Source organism: Lithobates pipiens, unplaced genomic scaffold, assembly GCF_037356315.1.
Source record: "Lithobates pipiens isolate NorthernLeopardFrog02 unplaced genomic scaffold, aLitPip1_a1.2 Scaffold_19, whole genome shotgun sequence".
Lineage (NCBI taxonomy): Eukaryota > Metazoa > Chordata > Amphibia > Anura > Ranidae > Lithobates > Lithobates pipiens.
In genome coordinates this window covers 594,570,807-594,596,738 of record NW_027507764.1, presented here as the reverse complement: position 1 = coordinate 594,596,738, position 25,932 = coordinate 594,570,807, and the positions used below count along the sequence as shown (strand labels likewise).

Below are 25,932 nucleotides of genomic sequence, written 5' to 3'. Positions count from 1 at the left end.
TCTGCAATAAATGTGGAGATAAAGGGCATCTTGCATCCTCCTGTCCAGTAATGAAGTGCTCCCTGTGTCAGGGTATAGGACATTTGGCAAAGGATTGTAATATTATAAGGTGTAATCTGTGCAATGCAGTGGGACATCCTTATAGTCAGTGTCCTGAGGCAATGCACAATAAGCCTGAGCTCATGAGGGAGTTTTTCCGTCCGGACATGGAGGATGCGCAGAGCTCATCAGCTGGAGGGCCTGTGATCCCATCTGAGTCTGTGCCAATACCCAATGTGTCTCCCCAGTCTGTGCCAATACCCAATGTGTCTCCCCAGTCTGTGCCAATACCCAATGTGTCTCCCCAGTCTGTGCCAATACCCAATGTGTCTCTCCAGTCTGTGCCCATACCCAATGGGTCTGTGTCTCCCCAGTCTGTGCCCATACCCAATGGGTCTGTGTCTCCCCAGTCTGTGCCCATACCCAATGGGTCTGTGTCTCCCCAGTCTGTGCCAGTACCCAATGTGCCTGTGTCCTCCCAGCCTGTATGTAAAGTTTCAGTTGCCAAGAATGTGTCCAATCCTTCTGTGTCTTATCCTTCTGTGTCTTCTAAAATTGCAGAGGCAGCAAGAGGTGCTGAGGCTGGTGCATCAGGTGTGGTGCCAGTCCCCCTCCCCCGACGCTGCAGGGTTCCTATTGCAGATCGTGGGGGCCAGAGGAGTGGGGAAAATAGTGGGGAGGCTGGCCTGGTGGTAGATAAGGGAAGGGAGAGTGGGGGGGAGGGGGTTGAAGGGGAGGATAGGTGTGGGGAGGCTGGTTGTGGTTTATCCAAAGATGATATGGAGTGGTTGGAGGATAGGAGGAGGAGGGGCAAAATAAGGAAAAAAAGGGGTTCAGTTCCCTTCAATCCTGAAGTTTTGCCTTTGAAAAATAAGTTTAAGGTCCTGTCGGACGATGATGATGATTGGGACTCGTTCAGTTCAGCGTCCTCCATGGACGATGAGTGCCAGGGCGCAACAAAGCGTGCTGGTTCTCCAGGCAGAGGGAGTAGTCAGGCTAAGAAACGTCTGCCTCAATTACCCTAATGGCAGTTCCCACTCCGTTAAAAGTGGCAACCATTAATGTTGCCAGTTTGAGATCAGTAAGTGCTCGTCATATGGCCTTATTTTTGCTCAGCGAGTTTGATGCTGACATTTTGTTTTTACAAGAGACCCATCTGAGTAGTCTGGCCGATATACATCTGGCAAAGAAGGAGTGGAGACGTGGTCCCTCATTTTGGTCTCTTGCGGCCGAGCCTTACAGCGGGGTTGCAGTCCTTTTTTCTGGTATGGTAACGTGCCGGCGGGTAATTGAGGTAGAGATTGGGAGATGCATGGTCTTGGACGTCTCTGTAAGGGGGCAGGACTTGCGCCTGATTAACATCTATGGTCCCCAGACAAAGTGGGGCAGGAAATGCCTCCTTACAAAGATTAAGCCTTTTCTTTTTACGGCCCAGCAGGTTATCTTTGGAGGTGATTTCAACACCATTACTAGGTCTAAAGACAGGAGAGGTTTCAGAGATAAGCTGGGCTATGACACCCTTTTTCTCAATGCGATAGTTAGGGAAGCAGGTCTGGTAGATGCGCACATTAAGCGTTGCCCAGACAGCACGGGGTTCACTTTTCAGAGAGGTAGTAGTCAGAGTAGGATAGATAGGTTTTTTTTAAAGGGAGACTCTGCTTTTTCGGCCCCTGTGTGTCGGGCAGTGGAGTTTTCTGACCACTGTATTCTGTCTGTGACTCTGAATGCCTCAGACATGCCACCTAGGGGGAGGGGTATCTGGAGATTGAATTCGGCCCTCCTGGAAGACGAGAGAGTAAGACAATCCTTTGAGGATTTTTTTCAAGCACAGGTAACGATCCTAGACTTTTGCAACAGCAAGTCAGAATGGTGGGAGCTTGTAAAACAGCGGACTGTTAGGCTTTTCAAGGCCATAGGAAGAAAGAAGCAGCAAGATAAGTATATCACCTACCAGCGTTTGCGGAGGAAACTTGACCGCCTTGTTTCGAATGGAGGAGATTCTGGGGCGATCTCTGAGGTGAAGCTCCTCCTTAGGAGACATGAATATGACCGGCACGCCTCTTTGGTTCAGGAGAGGGATTACGGGAAATACCATTCACCTGACCCTTACCAGAACTGTAAACAGAGCGTAGCAGTTAAGACGGTCCATGGCCTGAAGGACAGTACGGGCTCCCTGACGAAGTCTAGGTCAGGGATCCTGGAGGTGGTCAGGTCATACTATGCAGATCTCCTGGGAGGAAGGAACCTTGATCGGACAAGGATGTTGGGTTTTTTGGACTCTACACCAGGACTGGAGAGTAATGTTCCTTTGATGAATTTGACAGATGAAATCACTGCAGATGAGGTAGTCCAGGCTATTGATAAACTGGCCATCAAGAAAACGCCAGGGCCAGATGGGTTGACAGCTGAGTTTTATAAATGTTTTAAGACGATCCTGGCTCCCTACCTTGCGGAGGTTTTTAATAGCTGTTTGCAGGAGGGTTCTCTCCCTCCCTCCATGAGGCAATCTGCAGTGATCCTTCTGTCAAAGGGTAAAGATCCTTCGATGATTGAGAATTGGCGCCCCATTAGCCTTCTTAATGTCGATAGAAAGATACTGGCAAAGATTTTTTTCTGGCGATTTTCGCCAGTGGCAGGCAGTTTGTTATCCCACCACCAGCACTGTTCGGTCCAAGGTAGAAGCACTTTCTCAGCAGTGTTAGCCGTCCGGGAGGCCTTGGAGCGTTGTAGGGCTGCTGGTTGGGGTAAATTTTTGCTGACATTGGATCAGGCTAAGGCCTTTGATCGGGTTAATCATGAGTACTTATGGCTGCTTCTTGGCAGATATGGCCTGGAGGGGGGTTTCATTGATTGGCTTAAGATTTTGTACAAAGGGGCTGAAAGCTTTCCGCTAGTTAATGGTTGGGTCGGGCAACCCTTTGTGGTCGGCTCGGGTGTGCGTCAGGGGTGCCCATTGAGTCCTCTGTTATATGCATTTGCAATTGACCCCTTCATCAGAAGGCTGGAGAATGGGCCATTGTGTGGAGTACCTTTGGGCATCGCTGGTGAGCCTCCTTTGAAAGTTGTGGCCTATGCTGATGATGTTTCTGTTTTTGTCTCTGGGACTGGAGAGGCGCAGGAGGTGGTCTCAGTGATAACGCAGTATTCAGAGGCATCAGGTTCAAAGGTCAACCAGGACAAGTGTGAAGCTTTCTGGATGGGCGTGGAAGGTGAGAGCTTTGTTCTCCCGGATGACTTCCCGGAGCCCCAGCAAAAAATTAGAGTTCTAGGCATTGAATTTGGCCCAGGTGACTATGGTCATGCAAATTGGGTGAACAGGCTGGAGAATGCCGATGCCAAGGTGGCAAGCTGGAAAGGTTGGCAGCTTTCCTTGAGGGAAAAGGTTGATCTGATCAAGACTTACCTGATTCCGATTTTTCTATATGTCAGTTTTGTTTGCGTTTTGCCAGCTTCTCTCTATACCAGGGTCTATACTTGTTTCTTCCAGCTGTTATGGGGGAACAGAATAAACCTTGTCAAAAGGAATGTGACTTACCTTTCTAGGCGGGAGGGTGGTCTAGGGATGATCAACCCTGTAGTCTTTTTCTCTCTGATGTTTGTGAAGTACAATCTTGGTAACATGTTGGCAGAGAGACCGCCTGGGTGGGTTGGTATTTTCCAGTCCTGGTTTAGGCCCTTTCTGCGAGACTGGGAAAATGGTGGGCCAGTGAAGAGCCTGAGGGTCAAGCATGATAAGCTCCCGGCTTATGTTGCCCCGTGTTTGAAAATGCTTCGGCAGTGGCAAGTAACAGCAGGAGAAGTCAGATCTCTTCCAAGGAAACTTCTTGAGAAGCGGATCATGAGCTCTGTTTTTTGCGAGCCACTGGCCTTGAGGGATTGCCCAAGCCTGGTTTTGGGGGTGGGTTTGCGGTTGATTAATTTGGAGAGAATCCCAATGAAGTTTAGGGATCAGGCTTGGCTTGCCTTTCATGGAAAACTATATGTGAAGGGCAACTTGAAGTTTCTTTCCATGAGTGATCGGGGCTGCCCGAGAGTGGAGTGTGGAGGAGTGGTGGAGTCCATGGATCACTTTCTACTTCAGTGCCCTTTTAATATAGAGGTGTACAAGAGGGTGGGGAGGGCTCTGAGTATACCCTTCCTCCCCCATATGAGTTATGCAGAGTGGGTGTATGGGGCTTTCCAGACTCGTCGGGATTATGATTTGGAAACACTTTTTTTAGTTAGTTTAGTAGTCCGTTATTTCACGTGGAGTGCACGGTGTCAGGTATCCTTACGGGGTAAAATCCTCCCTGTGGAAGTGGTGATGCAGAACATTCTGGGTGAGGTTGGGAAGATTCGGGGTCTTGAGAAAGACAGGTGGCAGCAGGAGGCCTGGATAAAGGCGTGGAGGAATATCAGGGCTCTGTAGCTGCTGCCTGTTGATCTCGGGGTGTGCGGCTTTCTTTGTATTCTTCTTTCACTCCCTTAGATTTTCAGATCAAATACAATTTTGATAAAAGGCTCCATGCATGGTGACGGTGATGTTCCTTAGTCTGGCTCTCCCATAGGGATTATGTAATGCGCAATCTGTTTTTGCACTGTTTATTTTGTTCTTGTTCTTTCTGGTCTGTATAATGATATTCAATTATTTTGTAAATATGTTTTTATTTATTTATTATGGTTTTATTGTATATAAGTTGTTGTTTGTAAGATTTTCAATAAAACAAAATTAACCCCTCATAATGGGCACAGCGGGTGTACAGACCCGGGAACTCAGCACAGGGATGGTGGGAACCCCTCATAATGGGCACAGCGGGTGTACAGACCTGGGAACTCGGCACAGGGATGGTGGGAACCCCTCATAATGGGCACAGCGGGTGTACAGACCCGGGAACTCAGCACATGAATGGTGGGAACCCCTCATAATGGGCACAGCGGGTGTACAGACCTGGGAACTCAGCACAGGAATGGTGGGAACCCCTCATAATGGGCACAGCGGGCGTACAGACCCGGGAACTCAGCACAGGGATGGTGGGAACCCCTCATAATGGGCACAGCGGGTGTACAGACCCGGGAACTCAGCACAGGGATGGTGGGAACCCCTCATAATGGGCACAGCGGGTGTACAGACCCGGGAACTCGACACAGGGATGGTAGGAACCCCTCATAATGGGCACAGCGGGTGTACAGACCCGGGAACTCAGCACAGGGATGGTAGGAACCCCTCATAATGGGCACAGCGGGTGTACAGACCCGGGAACTCGGCACAGGGATGGTAGGAACCCCTCATAATGGGCACAGCGGGTGTACAGACCCGGGAACTCAGAACAGGGATGGTGGGAACTCCTCATAATGGGCACAGCGGGTGTGCAGACCCGGGAACTCAGCACAGGGATGGTGGGAACCCCTCATAATGGGCACAGCGGGTGTAGAGACCCGGGAACTCAGCACAGGGATGGTGGGAACCCCTCATAATGGGCACAGCTGGTGTACAGACCCGGGAACTCGGCACAGGGATGGTGAGAACCCCTCATAATGGGCACAGCAGTGCAGAGAATCGCTCTCCACAGTACAAGGACAAGTATACATTGTGGGTGGAATGATATTTTAAAGGGAAATAGAAAAGTGCTGCATAGGAAAAGGAGGAGCTATATCAGAGGACATGCTGCAAAAAGCTGACATTTTCTCAGGGAAGGTGATAAAGAAATGTGATACAAATATTAATAAAATGTAGAAAGTGAAAAAAAGAATCCTATGTATCAATTTATAGAAACATTGTTGGAGGAATGTGACAAGTATCCCCCATCCTTGATGAACTCTGGTTGTATTTTTCTTAATGCTGTGATTTCCAATGACTGTCATCTAGCGCCCATAATAAGGTTTTTTTTTTTTTTACGAAATACCAGAATCAGTATAAATATCGCATTATGGGCACTAGGTGGAGCTGATGATCATTGGAAAGCACACAGACTAAGGCAGTCAAGAGTGTGCAATGTACAACACAGCATACAGAAAGAAGCAGACCAAAGTATGTGATGCACAGCACAGCATGCAGAATAAGGCAGCCGAGATATATAATCAACAACACGGCATACAGAAAGAAGCAGGGAACCCGTGTAAATTCCCTTGTCCCTTGAAGTTTTAGTCCTGTGCTGTGTCCCCATATCTCAGTGTGAAGTTCTGTTAGGCCGCGTACACACGGGCGGACTGTTCGTCCAACTTTGTCCGCTGAACAGTGTTTGGGCGGACAGTCCGCTCGTGTGTGGGCTTTCAGCGGACAGTTTCAGCGGACAGTTTCAGCGGACAGTTGGACGGACAAGGTTTTTCGGAAATTCCGTAAAACTGTCCGCTGAAACCTTGTTTCAGCGAACAGTCCGCTCGTGTGTAGGCTTGTTCGTCAAACAAAGTTGCACGCATGCTCAGAAAGGATTTTCACGCCGAAAGCTATAATGCAGTGTATAGGACGTCGTATTTTGCGTCCCGTCGTACGTGCCGTTCACGTCATCGCGCACGGTTTCAGCAAACTGTTCGTCCGTCGTGTGTGGCCATGTCCGTCCATGCTAAGTTTGAGCGGACTGTTTGCCGAAACTGTTGGACGGACAAAGTTGGGCGAACAGTCCGCGCGTGTGTACGCGGCCTTACTAATGCATTCATATGTATATCATGCCCTCCTGAGGTCACATCCACCATCACCTCTGCTGAATGCTGCCCACTGGGGAGATAAAGGGGGTATGCTGAAAAGTTTTGCCTACAACTGTGGTCATTAAGCCTGCTCTGCAAGAGTAAGCAAATTGGAGGTGGAACCCTTTTTTAAAATAATATTGAATTGTGGTGGATGTGAATACGCACATCCCAGCGGAATCATGAAGGGGTCATTAACAATTAATGGCACTTCTGTGTATCTGCTAAAGGGCAGCACGCTTCTGTGGTGTCAAGAATGCAATTTTGCATGCGTTCCCGACACACAAAAATGTGAACGCAGGCCAAATGTCCCAGTTACATTGGTGGTCAGTGTAAATCTTCTCATTACATTGGAGCTTTGTGTACAATCCTTTCATTCACACTAGTGGCCAGTGTGAAGGTTCCCCTTACATTGGTGGCCAGTGTAAATCCCCATTACATTGGTGGACTGTGTAAATCCCCATTACATTGGTGGCCTGTGTAAATCCGCATTACATTAGTGGTCAGTGTGAATCCCCATTACATTGGGGGCCTGTGTAAATCCTCATTACATTAGTGGTCAGTGTAAATCCCCATTACATTAGTGGTCAGAGCAAATCCCCATTACATTAGTGGTCACTGTAAATCCCCATTACATTAGTGGTCACTGTAAATCCCCATTACATTAGTGGTCAGCGCAAATCCCCATTACATTAGTGGTCACTGTAAATCCCCATTACATTAGTGGTCACTGTAAATCCCCATTACATTAGTGGTCAGTGTAAAAACTCCTCTTCATATTTATCTTTATAAAATGTATGAAGCTGTATCTCTGGATTTTGATGTCCTTTGTATGTGGTATATGTTTATTTAAGAATGAAAATAAAAAAAAATCATTGAATATCAAGGATATAAAAAAAAGAAACTCCACTTTATATTAGTAATCTGGTTACAAAAATGTGGTGGTCGATGTAGAAGTCCCCTTTAAATTGGTGGTGAGTGTAAATCCCCCTTTACATTGGTGGCCAGTGTAGAAATCCCCCTGTATTGGTTGTTAATATAAAATCCCCCATCACATTGGTTTTCAGTGTAAATATTTCATTACATTGGTGGTAAGTGCAGAATTGCCCTTACACTGGTGGTCAGTGTAAATCCCTCTTTACATTGGTGGTCAGTGTAAATCCCTCTTTACATTGGTGGTCAGTGTAAATTACCCCCCTAACATTGGTGTTCGGTGTAAAAGTGTAGACAGAAAAGATATTCTCCTGCGCTGGGTGCAGAGGGCCTTGGTAGGGGTGGTAGTATTTCTTAATGGTGCATGTTTGAAGAGATCATGCAAGCCTCGCTGCCTATGCCGACTAGGGGAAGTCCGAAGTATTATGTAAGGAAGGAAAAGAAAGGGGCGTGGCCTGTTGCATGAAAAGGAGTTTATTATAAACAAAATGGGTATATACAAAGAAATACTACGTATTCATACATGTGAATAAAAGTGATGTTAGACATTTAGTAGATTGATATGTGATGTTATACACAGAAGGGATGCTTGGATGGTTGGATAACGCGTTTCGAGGGTTTTCCTCTTCATCAGAGCCTTAGAGAGCCAATACGAGTCTGTGTTTAAATGTATAAAAATAGGTAGAGGAAGCTGGATGAGTAGTATCACACTACATAGGTAGTATTCTTTGTCGCTGCTGATGGTTATCCTTCCACGTCTCAAGCACTCTACATAAAACAAGACACAAAACAAATAAAGATAGAGGTAGAATTGCAGACACTAATGCAAATGTTAAAATCTTTTTATCTTTTTAATCGGGACTGCGACATTGCGACACATCGGACACTTTTGACACTATTTTAGGACCATTGACATTTACACAGCGATCATTGCTGTAAAAATGCACTGATTACCGTGTAAACAACACTGGCAGGGAAGGGAGTTAAACATTAGGGGGGGCGATCAAGGGGTTAAGTGTGTTCCCTCAGTGTGTTCTAACTGTGGAGGGGGTGGGCTCATTAGAACATTACAGAGATCACTGTTCCCAATCACTGGGAATAGTAGATCCCTGTCATGTTGCTAGGCAGAACAGGGAAATGCCTTGTTGACATAGGCATCTCCCCGTTCTGCCTCTCCGCGTCACAGTCGCGGGCCACCGGCGGACATCGAGCGCGTGCGCAATTTTAAAGCGTGACATTTTAGGTATCTATTTACTCGCCGTAACATTATCTTTTTGTATTTTACCCCAAAAAATTGGGCTATTTATTGTGTTTTTTTTTTCATTAAAACTCATTCAAATATATTTTTTTCCCAAAAAATTGCGCTTGAAAAAACCGCTGCGCAAATACCGCGTGACATAAAAAATTGCAACAATCGCCATTTTTAGGGTTTCTGCTAAAAAAAAATTTTAAAAAAAAATCTATAATGTTTGGGGGTTGTAAGTTTTTTTCTAGCAAAAAAATACTGATTTTGCATGTAAATAAAAAGGCCGGGTCCTTAACCACTTACAGACCGGACCATTTTGCTGGCCAAAGACCAGACCACTTTTTTGCGATTCGGCACTGTGTCGCTTTAACTGACAATTGTGCTGTCGTGCGACGTGGCTCCCAAACAAAATTGACATCCCTTTTTTCCCCGCAAATAGAGCTTTCTTTTGGTGGTATTTGATCTCCCCTGCGGTTTTTATTTTTTTGCGCTATAAACAAAAAACAGAGCGACAATTTTGAAAAAAACACATTATTTTTTACTTTTTGTTATAATAAATATCCCCCAAAAATATATAAAAAAAATTTCCCCTCAGTTTAGGCCGATACGTATTCTTCTACATATTTTTGGTAAAAAAAAACGCAATAAGCGATTATTGATTGGTTTGCGCAAAAGTTATAGCGTTTACAAAATAGGGGATAGTTTTATGCCATTTTTATTAATAATTTTTTTTTTTAATGGCGGCGATCAGCGATTTTTATTGTGACTGCGACATTGCAGTGGACACATCGGATATTTTTTACACATTTTTGGGACCATTGTCATTTATACAGCAATCAGTGCTATTTAAATGCAGTGAATCCTGTCTAAATGACACCGGCAGTGAAGGGGTTAACCAGAGGGTGGCAGTGTAGGGGTTAAGTGTTCCTAGGGGTGTGTTACTAACTGTGGGGGGGCTGGGCTTTCATTTAGTGAACACTGATCTCTGCTCCAATCACATGGAGCAGAGATCAGCGTCACTAGTTGCTAGGCAGAACGGGGAAGTGCTGTTTACAACGGCAGCTCTCCATTCAGCCGCCCCGTGAGACGATCGCGGGTATGCCCGCGGAGATCGAGTCCGCGGGACCCGTGACTGGACTCACGGGGGGTCCCGACCGGCACGCAAGTGCGCTGCCGGCGGCGCGCTCGCAATGGCAGGGCAGCATTAAAGATTGGACGTACCTGTACGGCAATATGCCTGCCCGTGACATTCTGCCGATGTACTTTGGCGTGCGCCGGTCGGGAACCGGTTAAAGTGGTGTTGCCACCAAAAATTAAAAAAGTGTTTAAAAATCTTAAAAAATAAAATAAAAAAATAATTGGGAAAAAAAATATATTTTTTTACTCACCTCTATATACCTGTTGCTAGGGGGGGTCCCTCGTAGTCTGCCTTCTTCCTTGCCCGGGCTGGTGACATCACTTCCCCTCGCGCCGCACAGTCACCTGGGACTTGTCGCGTGTCCCAGGTGACTGCACGGCGTATCACGGCGCCCTGCGCCACTCGCACATGCGCAGTGGGTGCCCGGCTGTGAAGCCACAGCCGGGTGCCCACAGTACGAATGACGGCGCCGCGAGCGGAGCGGGGAACGAGGGGGGCTTTGTTCCCCCGCATCGCTGGATCCTGGGGCAGGTAAGTGTCCGGTTATTAAAAGTCAGCAGCTGCAGTATTTGTAGCTGCTGACTTTTAATTTTTTTTATTTTTTTTTTAGGGGGCACCCCACTTTAAGTGACTATTATATGAGGAAATGATCCCGAAAGAAAGAGCTTGTAGGCCTCGTTCACGCAGAATCGCCATTTTGAGGAGGTGAAGGTCCCTTTAAGTAAAATCCTCCCCGATTTCCAGGAAATAATGATAGAGACATTCAGGTTACCTATTCTTCTGTGTGAGACGAAATGACTGGAGATAATCTTGCTAGTCCACACGCTCCCGGGCAATGCTGGGGAGAGAGAAGGGGTGGAGTTTATGGAAGGGTTGGAGGTGTGAGTAGGTGGCCTTCAGAGACACTGCAGATAGACAGCCCAGAAATAAAGTGTAAGCTCTTATACCGTACCCGGCATTCCTTCGGTTTTTCGACCCGGCGGCCGCACGGACAGCATCTCGGTTTGGATGTATTCCGCTTAGCGAGTCTTCGTACGGTCAGATCTTGGTGTCCATCATCCATCATCTCCATCTACAAAACCAAACACAAATATATTTCCCAGCGACGTGACGTAACGAGAGGGATTGGGAGTTCTTCCACAATGGAAATCCAACTCCAGTTTTATGAAAGAAAAAAAAGAATTCGCTTTTCTAAAACTCCGCCCCTTAAAGTTTCCAGGACAATAAATATCTTGCTAAAATATGATATGAGTGTGGAGCCAAGAACTAAGGCGTGACGTCACCAGGAGCCACCCATACAGTGGGAGCAAACGGGCAAGGTAGACTTCAGTGCACTACCAACTCCCATCAGCAGGGGGAGCCTAAAGACAGTTTTCCTCCGGGTGGGACTTTAAAGGGGCGGTGACCCACTATGAGGTCACACGGAATTACAAAATATATCAAGATTTAATAGATTAGAGATATGCCGCGTACACACGATCAAACAATCGGGTGGAAAAGTCCGGCAAACTCAAGTCCGTCGGACAATCCGGCCGTTGGTATGCCAGTCCACCGTACTTTTGAAATGAGCGGACTTTTCCCGCGCGGAGAAAAGTCCGCTCATTTTGAGCACGTCTCCAGGTAGGCGGGGCCCGCAAAGGAGATGTCGCTGGCCCTGCCACCTGGTATGTACTTAAAGGGGAACCCCAACGCCGAAAAAAATCGGCGTGGGGGTCCCTCCCAGGTCCACATCAGACCCTTGTCCGAGTGCGCTACCCGGCCGGCCAGGAAAGGGGAGGGGACAAGCGAGCGCCCCCCCCCCCCTCCTGAGCCGTACCAGGCCGTGTGCCCTCAACATGGGGGGTGCCTTGGGGAAGGGGGGGCCGCGCGGCCTCCCCACCCCAAAGCACCTTTTCCCCATGTTGATGAGGACAAGGGCCTCTTCCCGACAAGCCTGGCCATTGGTTGTCGGGGTCTGCGGGCGGGGGGGCTTATCGGATGATGTCCCCGCCTATTATGATGTCACAGTCCCAGAATCCTCTGGGACTGTGAAACCATAATGGGCGGGGACATCATCTAGCGATGTCCCTATATAAGTCGCCGCGCGTCGCGTCCGTGCCACTGTGAGCGGAGGATGAGACGAGGCAACATCTGAAGAGAAGAACAGAAGGCGGCGACAGAAGACCGGGCCACTGCCTGTAAAAGAGCTATAAGAAGGTGTGGTGGCCCGGCAAGAAGAAACCGAAGAGGGGGACAAGACCCCCGAAGTCGGAAGAAGAGGCGGCGGCGAGGAAGAAAGCCGGGCTCCTCCGCTAGTAAAAGAGCTAGAAGAAGATAGCGGAGGAGTCCGGCGAGAAGACCCCCGAAGACGGAAGACCCCCGGTGCTGTGCAATAAACTATTTTAACCCTTGTGTGTTGTGTTTTTATTTACTTTTCTTTCACAGGTGAATGGGTAGGGGTACTTTGTACCCCATACTCATTCACATAGGGTGGGGGGCCGTGATCCGGGGCTCCCCTTATTAAAGGGGGCTCCCAGATTCCGATAAGCCCCTCGCCCGCAGACCCCAAACACCAACGGCCAGGGTTGTCGGGAAGAGGCCCTTGTCCTCATCAACATGGGGACAAGGTGCTTTGGGGTGGGGGGCCGCATGGCCCCCCCTTCCCCAAGGCACCCCCCATGTTGAGGGCACGCGGCCTGGTACGGCTCAGGAGGGGGGGCGCTCGCTCGTCCCCCCCCCTTTCCTGGCCGGCCGGGTAGCGTGCTTGGACAAGGGTCTGATGTGGACCTGGGTGGGGGACCCCCACGCTGATATTTTGCGGCGTTGGGGTTCCCCTTTAAGTCCATACCAGGTGGCGGGGTCAGCGAAGTCTCCTTCACGGGCCCCGCCTACCTGGAGATGTGCTCAAAATGAGCGGACTTTCCTCCGCGCGTGTGGGCGAGTCCGTTCATTTCAAAAGTACGGCGGATAGTTCGGTGGACTTAGTACGCCATATTAGTCCACTGAAAAAGTGCCGTGTGTGGGCAAGTAGATCGTTTGGAAAGTCCGGCTACGTGTATACGCGGCATTAGAAGAGTAATCGCTTTCCTGCTGATTCTTTGTCACTTTTCTGTGAATGAACTTCCTCTTTTTTTGTTATTGACATAGAAATATTTCACAAACATAATTCTCAAGAAAATAGAAAGTTATAAAAACAAATGATTTTAGGTAAACCACCGTTATCGTCTCTAGTCTGTGGTGTGTGATTCATGTTCATGTCACTGTACGCTGCCCAACCCCGCCACAAGGTGTGCACTTGTCTATGTTTTATTTCATTATTATGTTTTATTTTTACATCATAATATCCCTATCCCATCAGAGATCCATCCATCACATCAGAGGTCCCTCCATCACATCAGAGGTCCCTCCATCACATCAGAGGTCCCCTCCATCACATCAGAGGTCCCTCCATCACATCAGAGGTCCCCTCCATCACATCAGAGGTCCCCTCCATCACATCAGAGGTCCCCTCCATCACATCAGAGGTCTCTCCATCACATCAGGGGTCTTCTCCATCACATCAGGGGTCCTCTCCATCACATCAGAGGTCCCCCCATCACATCAGAGGTCCCTTCCATCACATCAGAGGGACACATCAGAGGTCCCTCCATCACATCAGAGGTCCCCTCCATCACATCAGAGGTCCCCTCCATCACATCAGAGGTCCCTCCATCACATCAGAGGTCCCCTCCATCACATCAGGGGTCCTCTCCATCACATCAGAGGTCCCTCCATCACATCAGAGGGACACATCAGAGGTCCCTCCATCACATCAGAGGTCCCCTCCATCACATCAGAGGTCCCCTCATCACACCAGAGGTCCTCCCATCACACCAGAGGTCCCCTCCATCCCATCAGAGGTCCCCTCCATCCCATCAGAGGTCCCTCCATCACATCAGAGGTCCTCTCCATCACATCAGAGGTCCCCTCCATCACATCAAAGAATCCTCTCTATCACATCAGAGGTCCCTCCATCACATCAGACATCCTCTCCATCACACCAGAGGTCCCCCCTATCACACCAGGAGAGTGTATAGCTGTGTCAGCCGTTGAGTCACATTTAAGGAGCAAATAGTTGCTGCCTGTAGGGCCTCCTCCCACTGGTCCTCATCTAGTGGGTCTACGTCCACTTCCCACCTCATTTTCACTGTCAGTGAACAGATGTAAACAGACAATGGAGTCCAATTACACTGCTGATTGGAGCGGACTCCGTTCCATGTGGAAGGAATCTACATCTCTACGTAGAGATGTCTCCCCGTAGGCTTTTCCTAGTCTCTATACTGTATGGGGATGTCTTCTAGTAGGCTTCTCCTAGTCTCTATCTAGGGATGTCTCCTAGGAGGCTTCTCCTAGTCTCTATCTAGGGATGTCTCCTAGGAGGCTTCTCCTAGTCTCTATCTAGGGATGTCTCCTAGGAGGCTTCTCCTAGTCTGTATATAGGAACGTCTCCTAGTAGGCTTCTCCTAGTCTCTATCTAGGGATGTCTCCTAGTAGGCTTCTCCTAGTCTCTATCTAGGGATGTTTCCTAGTAGGCTTCTCCTAGTCTCTATCTAGGAATGTCTCCTAGTAGGCTTCTCCTAGTCTCTATCTAGGGATGTTTCCTAGTAGGCTTCTCCTAGTCTCTATCTAGGAATGTCTCCTAGTAGGCTTCTCCTAGTCTCTATCTGCGGATGTCTCCTAGTAGGCTTCTCCTAGTCTCTATCCAGGGATGTTTCCTAGTAGGCTCCTCCTAGTCTCTATCCAGGGATGTTTCCTAGTAGGCTTCTCCTAGTCTCTATCCAGGGATGTTTCCTAGTAGGCTTCTCCTAGTCTCTATCCAGGGATGTTTCCTAGTAGGCTTCTCCTAGTCTCTAGCTAGGGATGTGTCCTAGGAGGCTTCTCCTAGTCTGTATATAGGAACGTCTCCTAGTAGGCTTCTCCTAGTCTCTATCTGGGGATGTCTCCTAGTAGGCTCCTCCTAGTCTCTATCCAGGGATGTTTCCTAGGAGGCTTCTCCTAGTCTCTATTTAGGGATGTTTCCTAGGAGGCTTCTCCTAGTCTCTATCCAGGGATGTTTCCTAGGAGGCTTCTCCTAGTCTCTATTTAGGGATGTTTCCTAGGAGGCTTCTCCTAGTCTCTATTTAGGGATGTTTCCCAGTAGGCTTCTCCTAGTCTCTATCTAGGGATGTCTTCTAGTAGGCTTCTCCTAGTCTCTATCTAGGGATGTTTCCTAGTAGGCTTCTCCTAGTCTCTATCTAGGGATGTCTCCTAGTAGGCTTCTCCTAGTCTCTATTTAGGGATGTTTCCTAGGAGGCTTCTCCTAGTCTCTATTTAGGGATGTTTCCTAGTAGGCTTCTCCTAGTCTCTATCTAGGGATGTCTCCTAGTAGGCTTCTCCTAGTCTCTATCTGGGGATGTCTCCTAGTAGGCTTCTCCTAGTCTCTGTATAGGGATGTCTCCTAGGAGGCTTCTCCTAGTCTCTATCTAGAGATGTCTCCTAGGGGGCTTCTCCTAGTCTCTATATAGGGATGTCTCCTAGGAGGCTTCTCCTAGTCTCTGTATAGGGATGTCTCCTAGGAGGCTTCTCCTAGTCTCTGTATAGGGATGTCTCCTAGGAGGCTTCTCCTAGTCTCTGCATAGGGATGTCTCCTAGTAGGCTTCTCCTAGTCTCTATCTAGGAATGTCTCCTAGTAGGCTTCTCCTAGTCTCTATCTGCGGATGTCTCCTAGTAGGCTCCTCCTAGTCTCTATCCAGGGATGTTTCCTAGTAGGCTTCTCCTAGTCTCTATCTAGGAATGTCTCCTAGTAGGCTTCTCCTAGTCTCTATCTGCGGATGTCTCCTAGTAGGCTCCTCCTAGTCTCTATCCAGGGATGTTTCCTATTAGGCTTCTCCTAGTCTCTATCTAGGGATGTCTCCTAGGAGGCTTCTCCTAGTCTGTATATAGGAACGTCTCCTAGTAGGCTTCTCCTAGTCTCTATCTAGGGATGTCTCCTAGTAGGCTTCTCCTAGTCTCTATCTGGGGATGTCTCCTAGTAGGCTCCTCCTAGTCTCTATCCAGGGATGTTTCTTAGGAGGCTTCTCCTAGCCTCTATCTAGAGATGTTTCCTAGGAGGCTTCTCCTAGTCTCTATTTAGGGATGTTTCCCAGTAGGCTTCTCCTAGTCTCTATCTGGGGATGTCTCCTAGTAGGCTTCTCCTAGTCTCTATATAGGGATGTTTCCCAGTAGGCTTCTCCTAGTCTCTATCTAGGGATGTCTTCTAGTAGGCTTCTCCTAGTCTCTATCTAGGGATGTTTCCTAGTAGGCTTCTCCTAGTCTCTATCTAGGGATGTCTCCTAGTAGGCTTCTCCTAGTCTCTATCTGGGGATGTCTCCTAGTAGGCTTCTCCTAGTCTCTGTATAGGGATGTCTCCTAGGAGGCTTCTCCTAGTCTCTGTCTAGAGATGTCTCCTAGTAGGCTTCTCCTAGTCTCTATCTAGAGATGTCTCCTAGGGGGCCTCTCCTAGTCTCTATATAGGGATGTCTCCTAGGAGGCTTCTCCTAGTCTCTGTATAGGGATGTCTCCTAGGAGGCTTCTCCTAGTCTCTGTATAGGGATGTCTCCTAGTAGGCTTCTCCTAGTCTCTATCTAGGAATGTCTCCTAGTAGGCTTCTCCTAGTCTCTATCTGCGGATGTCTCCTAGTAGGCTCCTCCTAGTCTCTATCCAGGGATGTTTCCTAGTAGGCTTCTCCTAGTCTCTATCTAGGGATGTCTCCTAGGAGGCTTCTCCTAGTCTGTATATAGGAACGTCTCCTAGTAGGCTTCTCCTAGTCTCTATCTAGGGATGTCTCCTAGTAGGCTTCTCCTAGTCTCTATCCAGGGATGTTTCCTAGGAGGCTTCTCCTAGTCTCTATCTGGGGATGTCTCCTAGTAGGCTTCTCCTAGTCTCTATATAGGGATGTTTCCCAGTAGGCTTCTCCTAGTCTCTATCTAGGGATGTCTCCCAGTAGGCTTCTCCTAGTCTCTATCTAGGGATGTTTCCTAGTAGGCTTCTCCTAGTCTCTATCTAGGGATGTCTCCTAGTAGGCTTCTCCTAGTCTCTGTATAGGGTTGTCTTCTAGTAGGCTTCTCCTAGTCTCTATCTAGGGATGTCTCCTAGGAGGCTTCTCCAAGTAGCTATATGGGAATGTCTCCTAGGAGGCTTTTCTTAGTCTGTATATAGGAACGTCTCTTAGGAGGCTTCTCCTAGTCCCTATATAGGGATGTCTGCTAGGAGGCTACTCCTCTCCTCTATATTGGAATATCTCCTAAGAGACTTCTTCTAATCTCTATATGGGGATGTCTCCTAGACGACTTATCCTAGTCTCTATTTGGGGATCTCTCCTAGGAGGCTCCTCCTAGTCTCTTATTTAGGGATGTTTCCCAGTAGGCTTCTCCTAGTCTCTATCTGGGGATGTCTCCTAGTAGGCTCCTCCTAGTCTCTATCCAGGGATGTTTCCTAGGAGGCTTCTCCTAGTCTCTATCTGGGGATGTCTCCTAGTAGGCTTCTCCTAGTCTCTATCTGGGGATGTCTCCTAGTAGGCTTCTCCTAGTCTCTATCCAGGGATGTCTCCTAGTAGGCTTCTCCTAGTCTCTATCTAGGGATGTCTCCTAGTAGGCTTCTCCTAGTCTCTATCTGGGGATGTCTCCTAGGAGGCTTCTCCTAGTCTCTATCTAGAGATGTCTCCTAGTAGGCTTCTCCTAGTCTCTGTATAGGGATGTCTCCTAGTAGGCTTCTCCTAGTCTCTATCTGGGGATGTCTCCTAGTAGGCTTCTCCTAGTCTCTATCTAGGGTTGTCTCCTAGTAGGCTTCTCCTAGTCTCTATCTGGGGATGTCTCCTAGGAGGCTTCTCCTAGTCTCTATCTAGAGATGTCTCCTAGTAGGCTTCTCCTAGTCTCTGTATAGGGATGTCTCCTAGTAGGCTTCTCCTAGTCTCTATCTAGGGATGTCTCCTAGTAGGCTTCTCCTAGTCTCTGTATAGGGATGTCTCCTAGTAGGCATCTCCTAGTCTCTATCTAGGGATGTCTCCTACGAGGCTTCTCCAAGTAGCTATATGGGAATGTCTCCTAGGAGGCTTTTCTTAGTCTGTATATAGGAACGTCTCTTAGGAGGATTCTCCTAGTCTCTATATGAGGATGTTTCCTGGGAGGTTTCTTCTAGTCTCCATATGGAGATGTTTCCTGGGAGGCTTCTCCTAGTGCAGTGATGGTGAACCTTGGCACTCCAGATGTTTTGGAACTACATTTCCCATGATGCTCATGCACTCTGCAGTGTAGTTGAGCATCATGGGAAATGTAGTTCCAAAACATCTGGGGGTGCCAAGGTTCACCATCACTGTCTTAGTGTATATATGGGGACGTCTCTTACGAAACTTCTCCAAGTCACTATATGGGAATGTCTCTTAGGAGGCTTTTCTTAGTCTCTATATTATTATTATTATTATACAGGATTTATATAGCGCATTTAGAGTTTATGCTTAACAACATTAGGCAGACAGTACAATTACAATACAATTCAATACGGGGGGGAATCAGAGGGCCCTGCTCGTTGGAGCTTATATACAAACCTCCCAACATGTTGAGATGGGAATGAGGGACACCTACTAGCTAGGGTTGCCACCTTTTCTTCAAGCCAAACCCGAACACTTTAGCCGTGCATGGCAAATTTTTTTGTAGTGTACACTATAGGATTGTGAAGACCTGGGAAACCTTTGGGTGCACTAAGGAGAGCAATAATGTGGCACGCTTTATTGGACAGGGTTACCTCAGGGGTCATTGTCACCCCACTTTATAAAATACGGGTCAGTGTTACCCCCTCCATAATTTAGGGGTCTTCCATAGAGGACCCCCATTAGGTCCTCTTATATCAGCATTCCCCTTAGAGACCTCTATTAGATCAGGGAACCCCCCCCCCCATCGGTGTCCCCTGCCCCTAAAGGCCCACATTAGACTGACTTACCAAGAGCTGTTTCAAGCCAGGAAGTGTGGGAGCCGGAGTTTGGGGGCGGAGCAAAGCTGCTCTACTGTAGTGCTATTTTCCTTCTTTCGTTCCATTGTGTAGGGGGGCTTGGAGAGTAAGCAAAGTAGAGGCAGGTGCTGCATCACTGTGCCCAGTGTCTGCAGGACACAGGAATCAAAATACATCCAAACTTGTGCACTCACTCACAGGGCCACTGTTAGGAATCATGGGGCCCTCACCCCCTGAGGGGGAGAAGAGGTGGGGGGGGGGCGGGAGGTGAGAAAGGGTGAGAGGAGAAGCAAAGGGGTTGAGGAGGCAGAAGAGAGAGGGGGGGGGGAGAAAGAGAGATGGGGAGGGGATTGGGGGTGTGATGGGGAGTTGGGTGAGAGAAGCAGGCTGAGAGGGAGGAGGGGTGAGAGAGAAAGGTGGTAAGAGACGGGGTGGCCTGACAGAGAGGGGGTAGCTGACAGAGGGGGAGGAGTAGCTGACAGAGGGGGGAAGAGTAGCTGACAGAGGGGGGAAGAGTAGCTGACAGAGGGGGGAAGAGTAGCTGACAGAGGGGGAGGAGTAGCTGACAGAGGGGGAGGAGTAGCTGACAGAGGGGGAGAAGTAGCTGACAGAGGGGGAGGAGTAGCTGACAGAGGGGGGGGGAGTAGCTGACAGAGGGGGGGAGAGTAGCTGACAGAGGGGGAGGAGTAGCTGACAGAGGGGGGAGAGTAGCTGACAGAGGGGGGAGAGTAGCTGACAGAGGGGGGGGAGAGTAGCTGACAGGGGGGGGAGAGTAGCTGACAGAGGGGGGGAGAGTAGCTGACAGAGGGGGGGAGAGTAGCTGACAGAGGGGGGGGAGAGTAGCTGACAGAGGGGGGGAGAGTAGCTGACAGAGGGGGGGAGAGTAGCTGACAGAGGGGGGGGAGAGTATCTGACAGAGGGGGGAGAGTATCTGACAGAGGGGGAGGAGTAGCTGACAGAGGGGGAAGAGTAGCTGACAGAGGGGGGAAGAGTAGCTGACAGAGGGGGGGAGAGTAGCTGACAGAGTGGGAAGAGTAGCTGACAGAGTGGGAAGAGTAGCTGACAGAGTGGGGAGAGTAGCTGACAGAGGGGGGGAGAGTAGCTGACAGAGGGGGGGAGAGTAGCTGACAGGGGGGGAGAATAGCTGACAGAGGGGGGGGAGTAGCTGACAGAGGGGGGGAGAGTAGCTGACAGAGGGGGGGAGAGTAGCTGACAGAGGGGGGAGAGTAGCTGACAGAGGGGTGGGGAGAGTAGCTGACAGAGGGGGGGGGAGAGTAGCTGACAGAGGGGGGGAGAGTAGCTGACAGGGGGGGAGAGTAGCTGACAGAGGGGGGGAGAGTAGCTGACAGAGGGGGGAGAGTAGCTGACAGAGGGGGGAGAGTAGCTGACAGAGGGGTGGGGAGAGTAGCTGACAGAGGGGGGGGAGAGTAGCTGACAGAGGGGGGAGAGTAGCTGACAGAGGGGGAGAGTATCTGACAGAGGGGGAGGAGTAGCTGACAGAGGGAGAAGAGTATCTGACAGAGGGGGAAGAGTAGCTGACAGAGGGGAAAGAGTAGCTGACAGAGGGGGGAGAGTAGATGACAGAGGGGGGAGAGTAGCTGACAGAGGGGGAGGAGTAGCTGACAGAGGGGGAGGAGTAGCTGACAGAGGGGGGAGGAGTAAATGACAGAGGGGGAGAGTAGCTGACAGAGGGGGGGGCGTAGCTGACAGGGGGGGGGGTAGCTGACAGAGGGGGAAGAGTAGCTGACAGAGGGGGGGAGAGTAGCTGACAGAGGGGGGGGAAGTAGCTGACAGAGGGGGGGGGAGTAGCTGACAGAGGAGGGGCAGTAGCTGATAGAGGGGAAGGAGTAGCTGACAGAGGGGGAAGAGTAGCTGACAGAGGGAAGAGTAGCTGACGGGGGGGGGGGGGAGAGTAGCTGACGGGGGGAGTAGCTGACAGAGGGGGAGGAGTAGCTGACAGAGGGGGGGAGAGAGAAAGGTGGTAAGAGAGGGGGTGGCTTACAGAGAGGGGGTAGCTGGCGGGGGGGTAGCTGACGGGGGGGGTAGCTGACGGGGGGGTAGCTGACGGGGGGGAGCTGACGGGGAGGGGAGCTGACGGGGGGGTAACTGACAGGGGAGTGGAGCTGACAGAGGGGGTAGCTGAAAGAGGGGGGTAGCTGAAAGAGGGGGTAGCTGACAGGTAATGGGAGCTTACGGGGGGGGGTAGCTGACAGGGGGGTAACCGACAGGGGAGTGGAGCTGACAGAGGGGATAGCTGACAGAGGGGGTAGCTGACAGGGGAATGGAACTGACAGAGGGGGTAACTGACAGAGGGGGTAACAGACAGAGGGGGGGGTAGCTGACAGAGGGGGGGGGTAGCTGACAGAGGGGGGGGTAGCTGACAGAGGGGGGGAGTAGCTGACAGGGGAGTGGAGCTGACAGAGGGGGTAACTGACAGAGGGGGTAACAGACAGAGGGGGGGTAGCTGACAGAGGGGGGGGTAGCTGACAGAGGGGGGTGACTGACAGAGGGGGGGTGGCTGACAGAGGGGGTAGCTGACAGGGGAGGGGTAGCTGACAAGGGGGTAACTGACAGAGGGGGGTAGCTGACAGAGGGTGGTAGCTGACAGGGGAGTGGAGCTGACAGAGGGGGTAGCTGAAAGAGGGGGGTAGCTGAAAGAGGGGGGTAGCTGAAAGAGGGGGTAGCTGACAGGTGAGGGGAGCTTACGGGGGGGGGGTAGCTGACAGGGGGGTAACCGACAGGGGAGTGGAGCTGACAGAGGGGATAGCTGACAGAGGGGGTAGTTGACAGGGGAATGGAGCTGACAGAGGGGGTAACTGACAGAGGGGGTAACAGACAGAGGGGGGTAGCTGACAGAGGGGGGGGGGTAGCTGACAGAGGGGGGGAGTAGCTGACAGGGGAGTGGAGCTGACAGAGGGGGTAACTGACAGAGGGGGTAGCTGACAGAGGGGGGGGGGGGTAGCTGACAGAGGGGGGGGGTAGCTGACAGAGGGGGTGACTGACAGAGGGGGGGTGGCTGACAGAGGGGGTAGCTGACAGGGGAGGGGTAGCTGACAAGGGGGTAACTGACAGAGGGGGGTAGCTGACAGAGGGTGGTAGCTGACAGGGGAGTGGAGCTGACAGAGGGGGGGACTGACAGAGGGGGGGTAGCTGACAGAGGGGGGGTGGCTGACGGGGGGGGGGGGTGGCTGACAGAGGGGGGTAGCTGACCGGAGGGGGAGTGGCTGACAGGAGGGGGGTGGCTGACAGGAGGGGGTAGCTGACAGGGGGGTAACTGACAGAGGGGGGTAGCTGACAGGGGGGGTAACTGACAGGGGAATGGAGCTGGCAGAGGGGGGAGTAGCTGACAGGGGAGTGGAGCTGACAGAGGGGGATAGCTGACAGAGGGGGGGTGGCTGACAGGAGGGGGGTAGCTGACAGAGGGGGGTAGCTGACAGAGGGGGTAACTGACAGAGGGGAGCTGACAGAGGGGGGCAGCTGACAGAGGGGGTAACTGACAGAGGGGAGCTGACAGAGGGGAGCTGACAGAGGGGGGCAGCTGACAGAGGGGGGTAGCTGACAGGGGAGGGGAGCTGACGGGGGACTGGCTGACAGAGGTGGGTGAGAGGGCAGATGTGAAAGACAACTCAGCGAGGACTCGAGGAGACACAGCAGAGAACACACCAGGCAAGGAGGCGGGACTTCGGGCGGCCGCGATCACCCACAGTCAAGCCCCGCCTCCACATGTGACAATGTCCACCGAGCCGATCAAAGACCTTCGTGTACGCCGCCCGCACGTGACACTATCAGCCAATCACAGGCTGAATAGGTATGCCCGCTGCCCATCGTTGAGCGTGGCTCGGAGACTGAGCGCACAGGCAGTAATATACACTGTTACGCTGATGAATCAGGATTCACCGCTCTAGGGTGAACTGCAGCTATATGTGCCCGGGTTTCAGGCGGCTTGAAAACCGGGCACATGTGTCCAAACCCGGACTGTCCGGGTCAAAACCGGGCAGGTGGCAACCCTACTAATAGCAAACATATGTAGGCATAGGACACGCCCCCTTAAAGGAGAATTAACCCCAAAAAAAGTTTATTAAATCCAGAAGGGCTTTTCTTTTACTGCTAATATTCCTTTATATTGACTTTATAATTTACAAATGCATCGATTTAGAAATCGGATGAAAGGTTTAGCTCTGGGAAACACTTTTTGAAAGATAAAAAGTGCATTTTATATACAACTATATAGATCAGACCAAAATGAGGGACAAATGAGGAGGAAAGAGGGACAGAGGGACATTGCTCCAAATCAGGGACAGTCCCTCAAAATCAGGGACAGTTGGGAGCTATGCCTATATAGGGATGTCTACTAGGAGGATACTCCTCTCCTCTATATTGGAATGTCTCATAGGAGGTTTCTCCTGATCTCTATATAGGGATATCTCCTAGACGACTTCTCCTAGTCTCTATATATATAGGGATGTCTCCTAGCAGGCTTCTCCTAGTCTCTATATATATAGGGACGTCTCCTAGAAAGCTTCTCCTAGTTTTTATATGGGGATGTCTCCTAAAAATTAAACGTGCGCCCAAGGAGCAGCGTCAGATCCATTGGTGTAAGGCCTGAAGCAAGTGTGTAGAGGACTATGTCAACAGGTAGTGGTTAAGTCAGGGTGAGTTGCCCCGCAGGACAAGGGAAATAAGGGTAGTTTTCCTGGGGGGGTCTCCGTGCCTATTGTACACTATGAGGACACTAACCCTGGGTTTGCACAGGAACAGGTTAAAGAGCACCCTGTGCTTCCACACTACTCAACAACATAAACAACCATCCAAGATTATACAAAACGCACAGCAGTCTTACAATGAGAGGTGAGCGTCAGTGCCTCGCTGTTCATTGACGTCATCATAAATTCCAGAAATTGCAAATGTTAATTCGGGACCCTATTGAAGTCACCGGGGTGAATATTGATAATCCGTCCTCGTAATTTCTAAGGCTATTAGGCAACGGATTGACAAACATTTCTTTAAAACTACCAAACAGCGTGGAGAGGGTCCTCCATTTTTATGCAACATTTAAAAAAAAAACTGCACTCCTTTCAATGACAGGAGACAGTAGGATTTCCATAGACGGTGCCAGAGACATCACATCATTTGTATGTAGAAAGTCAGAAAAATGACCCCACACGAGAGCATCTGCTAGAAAACAACATCACAAGTTTGCTCCCTCTAGTGGTCATAATGCAGTATTTTCCTGAAATGCCTCAATCAGGAAGATATGGAATTTTGGCCATTAGATGGAGCTGCTGATCAAAGGAAACACACATATTAGACAGACTACAATGATTATTGGTGGTAGCCTGAGGCATTTTCTATACATGACAGATACATATTGCTACATTGTCCTCATTATTCCTGTACTGGGATCTGTAGAGCATTGTAATGATTATACATACATGACAGATAAGTATTGATACATTGTATTGCTCGGTAATTACTATTAATTGCTATGTATGGACATTTCTGGTTGTAGAGCCGTGTCCATAGAAGCTCTTATGATGTTCTTAAATGTATAAAACCCTCACACAGCACAATCCCCCCTTGGAGCTCACCTCCCCTCCTCCATCGTGGGGATTATTTCCAGCCCCCGTCCGGTCACCATTAGATGGGGTCACCAGCAGCACGCAGACCACGAGAACCCCCAAGATCACCAGAGTCCTCATCACTGACCCTCAGTCCGATCCTCACTACTGGAACACAACAGAAAGACGTTGTACAATGTGTGGCCCCCACCCTTCCCCTCTTCCTGGCCCTTCCCTTCACAGCGCTCATACCAGTTTCTTTGTATCCCTCCCCCTCCCCCTCTCGAATCTTCCCACATTCTACATTTATTTTATTGGAATGGGAGTGGTAGAAGCCGGACATCAGGGATATTTAGGAGCTTGTTTGTGTAGCACTTCTTTGGGGAAGTTGTGGGGGTCTATACAATCATTTAGCAAAAGATAATTCCAGATGAAATTTGCTGCAAAGTCCGGTTGCGTGAGCCACAGAGCCACGTCAAGGCACCTCGGTATCTGTGGTCCTAACACTAAAATATGAGTGTCCCCCCCCCCCCCCCCCCGCAGTGGAGGCACATGCATTCTGATGGATAGATGAGAGGGGAGCCCACCCCTCCTTAAAGGTACAGGAGCACACCAAACACCCAGGGAGAGCATAATGGCAGCAAAGGTGTTGGTGCACTGCTGGACCCAGGGCCGTTTTTAAGGCAGGTCAAAAGGGGCAGCTGCCCTGGGCGCTGTCATTGTTGTGGGGCCCAAAGCAGCTGCCTCATACTTGCCAACTATCCTGGTTTAAATTCCCCTCGCCCCTTGAGGTTTTAGTCCCGTGCTGTGTCCCGATATCTCAGTGTGAAGTGCTGCTACTAATGCTGCCCAGCTCTGCCCTATGGTGTACAGATGACTCACCTGCAGACCCTGTGTTTACATGTAAATTACTGGTATTCATATGTAAATAGCGGCGGCCAGCGGCATAGCTATCTATATCATGCCCCCCTGAGGTTGTATCCACGGTATCCACGGTAATCTCTAGCAGCCAATCAACAAGCGGAAATCATGTGCTGTAACCTCTAGTAACTAATCAGTGAGCCGTTAATGTGTGCTGTAACCTGTAGCAACCAGTCAGTGAGAGGTACTGATACACTGTATCCTCTAGCAACCAGTCAGTGAGTGGTACTGATACACTGTAACCTCTAGCAACCAGTCAGTGAGCGGTACTGATACACTGTAACCTCTAGCAACCAGTCAGTGAGCGGTACTGATACACTGTAACCTCTAGCAACCAGTCAGTGAGCGGTACTGATACACTGTAACCTCTAGCAACCAGTCAGTGAGCGGTACTGATACACTGTAACCTCTAGCAACCAGTCAGTGAGCAGTAATGATACACTGTAACCTCTGGCAAC

General features: G+C 49.9%; 1 long non-coding RNA gene across 1 annotated transcript; it reads right to left on the bottom strand.

Moving 5' to 3' along the window:
- Positions 1 to 8,090: 8,090 nt before the first annotated feature.
- On the bottom strand, positions 8,091 to 24,749 carry LOC143997802 (uncharacterized). Its single transcript, XR_013277739.1, has 4 exons — positions 24,584 to 24,749; positions 10,969 to 11,088; positions 10,789 to 10,854; positions 8,091 to 8,400 (listed from the first exon to the last, which is right to left on the bottom strand). It is a non-coding gene; the product is annotated as an uncharacterized LOC143997802 (long non-coding RNA).
- Between the last annotated feature and the right edge of the window lie 1,183 nt (positions 24,750 to 25,932).